Below are 4,858 nucleotides of genomic sequence, written 5' to 3'. Positions count from 1 at the left end.
TATATATATATATATATATATATATATATATATCCTCGAACGATATAAAATTAAAAAAAAAAAATAGATGGCAAAGATTGTAATTCCGTTCTTTTTTTCTTATTTTTACTACGTTCCAGGAAAATCTCCAAAAGATCGAGTTCCACTCTTCAGTTTCCTACCGTCGCTGATATCGTCCGAGCCTCCTCTTTTGGAAGCGAATCTCGGAGGAGAGGGGGGGAAGAAGGCTCGAGGGGTGTACGCGTCGTCCATCATTCGTTGAAACGACGAAACGCTCGGTAGGTTCGGGTTTTCAGAGAGGGCAGAGGAGATCTGCATAGCGAGTCCTCGGCATCTCGGAGGACGAGCGAGCTAAGTGCGGGATTATGCAAAGCAGCGGCCATACAGTATAAAAATACGGAGCGACTCCGCGCCATCTTTTCCGGACCATTCTAATAACTCCCTCCCATCCAAGCTTCCTCCAGGCCTCCAAGTACCTTCCTCGATCCCCAACCTTCCTCGTTCCAACCGGCGTTGCTCGGCCTGCGCCCACCATTCATGGGGGAACCACGAACCCGTGCACGCGGAACGGTCACCCCCTCTTCCAAGATTTCGCCGAATATAATCGTAAAAACCGTCGCGACGCCTGTACGTGCGCCTTCACGCGAGCCTTAGACCGCGCTTTTCTGCCTCGTGCATCGTGGTTTACGCGTTGGATTACTCGCAACTTCTCCCCCTCCAACCCTAATGATCGTTCGATTATCGAATCGGCGTTAAGGGTGTTGCTCTTAAGGGTGAGCTCGTCACATTATTCGCCCGATGATCGATCGCTTGATGAATATTCACGCGTCCAGACCATTAATTAATTTGTACCGATTGATCTGTACTCGTTTCCCGCCCACGCCACATCATAACTCGTGAACACGATGAACGTCCCCACTATCATACTTTAAATACGACGCTCGGATACAGAGAGAAGCGTATCGGGTCGATCCTGAAATCCGAGGGGGCGTCTCCACGTTTCTCGCCGCTTAAATTTCCAAACTTCTCGCCTAGGCGACTCACGTTTTCCGCGAGCGAGGCGCGAGATAGCGGTGTCCGATAACGCCCGGTTGGAAGTCGCATTAATTTTCCCCCGGCTCCCTCCCTGCGCGCCNAAGGGGGGAGATGATACGGTTCCATCTCGAGGGGTGGTGGGTAGGTAGGTAGGTAACGGCACGCAACGAAACCCCGCAGGGCGTTTTAGGTAAGGTATTCACGTAACGCATAAGCAACCGCCACGCGCAGCCCACCGTGTGCACGGAGATAAGGGACGAAGGCATCTTAGGTGGCACTTCGAATAGAATTAAATTCCCTCGCGGCAACCGCGGAGCGAGCCGATATCGTCTTGCGGATGATATCAACAAGAGAGGGGGTTCGACGAACTTCTCCCCTCCTCAACCATGTATAAACGCACGGAAAGTGAATTGAAATTTCATTGGAAATTGGGCGGTTCGACGAGATCCGGTTTCGAGATCGAGATGGATTTGTTAGTTTGCGGTCGATTGTGGCCGAAAGATGGGCAGGAGGGTGGGTTTTGATCGATGATCGTTTGAAACGCGGAGAAGGAAACTGCATAGTAAGCGAATATCCGTGCGCAGCCGGTGGTTGGAAGAATCGGTGTTGAAAGTTCGTTTGAACTTTGCGTAAAGTTGGCGGAGTCGTCACGTTCGCCACTTGTTCCTTCGAGAAGAATGTTTTGATCTATGAAGGGAATCGGCGATTATTCGCAGCTACGAGGAATAAAGAGAGAAAGAGAGGGAGAGTAATCGCGAGGGGGAGGGTAAGTTGACTTTGTCAACGATCGAGCAACTTTTCGCAAACGGGGGTCGATTTCGAGGATTAAGATTAAGGTCGGGAAACGTTTGATAGTGGCTCACTTGGTATGCACGGCTCCCGCTTATAAGTCAAGAAATTGCTCAAGCGCCCGTAAAATCTAAATCTCTGGCACTCGTGGCAGCCGTAGGGGCTCGTGCCGTAGCACTTCTTCCCCTTTCGCGGGCGGCGCGCATCGCGGCCGGCCATTTCAAGAATCCTCCGAACTCATCACACGTTCAATTTATCAGAGACTTAACGGAGCACCACCCTGTTTCGTCGAGCTACACAGATTCCCTCCCGTCGATTACTCTTTCTCTCGGAGGACGACGTTCAAGAAATTGAAACCATCTCTTCCTTCTTCTTTTTTTCTTCCTTCCTTTCTTAGAATCCTCCTTTCGAAATATCCTCTTTCAACATTTTCCTCTTCAAAACGCGTTAATCGATTAATTTTAATCATCGAGGGTTAATTCGTCTCGATATAAATCCCGATCGAATTAACCCACGTTCTCATTGGAACGGATTACGAGTTAGAATTTCACCAAGAATTTCTGAAGGGATGATTGAACGTATCACGATGGAATATTTCTTTGGAGCGAGGTTGCGTGTGTGTGCGCGCGCGAGCGTGTGCGTGGACGCCGGGTTTTAATGGAAAATCGACTGTGTGTGCTCGGGGAGGACCGGTGGAAGAGAATCACGATGATTCCGTGAAATATGGAAGCAGAAGCGAGCAGGTTTTCGGCGGAGCCGGTAAAGCTGCGCGAAGCGGTGTGGTCGCGTTAATGGGTGATTGATAAACGACCTTCTCTCATCAACTGCATCGGCTGCATATTTATCACCTCGGACAGACTCGGCAGTCGTCGCGTTACCTCCAGTCGACCGGAAACTATCGCAAGATATTGCTCGAAAGTACTACTTTTTCCTCTGGGGAAAATAAAAAAGAAAAAAGGAAAAGAAGAAAAAGAACGAGGGAACGAACGAAAAATGTTCGTTGCGATGGAGTTGGTCGATCGATCTTTGGATAGACGCGTCTAGACGATGCGAGCGAAAAAAATAAAATTCCGGGCAATCTTTCAGAAATTTTCGCATAATAATTCATCGCATCGACGATCCCGATCGTTCGAGCGGAAATGTTTCTGCAAGGTGTCGCAAAGCAACACAGTTGACACAGTCCCTTGCTAGGATTCAGCGTTAACAGCTCACGCGTGTCAGCCACGTGCCGGTCGAGTTGCTACCCTCTGCCCCGTTTAACTTGGACGAATTGGGCGTCGCGAAGCTGCCTCCCCTTTCTACCCGATTTACGCGACAACGAGGACAGATGCCTGCGAAATTAGACCTGGACGATTCTCACGAATCTTCACCCTTTTTCGTTTTTTTTTTATTTCCTTCAGACAATTGACGATTCTCGAAGCGATTTTGTTTTTTCCATCTTTTCCAAAGGAAGAAGATCGTTCTACTCGAATAGAAGATAGAGATTTGAGCGTTAACGGCGAGGCATAAAGTGGAATTAGGGATCGGTATATATCGGCGTCGGAGGCGATGCAGGGACAGGATGGCTGGATCGGCAATAAATATGGTTCATAAGCCAGGAATGGTCGACGAAAGATACAGAAACATTTCCTCGACGCCCTGCCGCGAGTCGCGTGTCACATATAACGTCGATGAAACGACTCCCTGTCGACTTTACGACCACGAATTAGGATTAGAGCCGTTGGGCCGTTGGTCCGTTGCCCATCATCTGCTTCCTTGATAATCGAATTGACTCGATTTATTTCAATCTCGAGCACCACCTCCTCCTCCTCCTTCTTTTCCTCTTTCTTTGCCGTAATCGCAAAAGGAAAATAATTGTTTGTTTAACAACTGGTCGCGATTGCAATCTCTGTTACGATAAATAATTTCGAAAACGGGGAAAAACTTGGATACTCGCTTCGCGTTGGAGGATCTCCGCCGGGGTCGGCCAGTCCAATCGAAAAGTCATTACAACTTTTTGCCGACTCAATCAAGAAGTTAATGTCCTTTAACCTCAAGGCGTTCCCAGCAGAGCTCGCAGAATCTCGGAATCATGAGTAAGAAATCGACGGCTCTCACATGCCCGGCAAAATAGATCACCAGCTTTATGATTGATCGCCTATTGCCTTCACTCGCCCACCCTTTTTTTACTTCCTTCTTCTTTTTTTTTTTTTTTCACTGATAACTTCGGAACGATTTCCGGCATAAAATCCTCGTTTCGGTTCAATTCGATAAATTACTAACGGTAATTAGATTTTATTCTCGTTACTTTAAAATTCTACGTAATAAAATTGGCGTTAAAAATTTTAAAGAATCGAGAGATTCTGATACAAGAAATCCTGGTTATCTCGAGAAGACCGGTTTCAAGTACGAGCCGTATGTCACCTGGAGGGATCGTGGTATTTATCGAATTGGTGAGAAATGGGGGAGAATTCGTCAGGAAGATAATCCGTAGAATGATGATCTCTACTGGATCTGCTGCCACCTTCTGTCCATCGCGGATGATTTAATGCGTCTCATTTCTCCACCAGTTACGAGCTGTTCGCGAGACTATCATTCGTCAGACGAGACTTAACTAACACGCCAAAATATGAAAAGAATAAAAACAAAAAAGAAAAAAAAAGAAAATCAAAATCGAAACGACCCGTTCGCGTCATCGTCAAATATCGTTCTCCAATATCAGAAACGAATCCAAGGCAAAAAGAAGAGAAGAAAAAAAGAGAAGAAAAGAAAAAGAGGAAAGAGAACGGAGGAAAAAGAAGATATCCCCGGAATGAGGAGAAACGCGTTTCTCGTGAACCGTTTGGAGCTGAATGATCATTGGAGGGATAATCGGGCACGGTGGAGGTCCATCAGCGGATTCGACGAGTCTGCCGAACGTCCAATATCCAGGAGGTCGACCATAAAAAAGAAGCGCGGAGGCTGGCGCGGGCGTTAAAAATATTCAAGATCGTTTGTCAGGCTGAATTACAGCCCCGCCACCACCCTCTCCCTCTCCCCTCCCCTTTAGAATCTC

The sequence above is a fragment of the Apis dorsata genome, unplaced genomic scaffold, assembly GCF_000469605.1.
Source record: "Apis dorsata unplaced genomic scaffold, Apis dorsata 1.3 scaffold_579, whole genome shotgun sequence".
NCBI classification, from domain to species: domain Eukaryota; kingdom Metazoa; phylum Arthropoda; class Insecta; order Hymenoptera; family Apidae; genus Apis; species Apis dorsata.
This window is presented reverse-complemented; position numbering follows the sequence as displayed.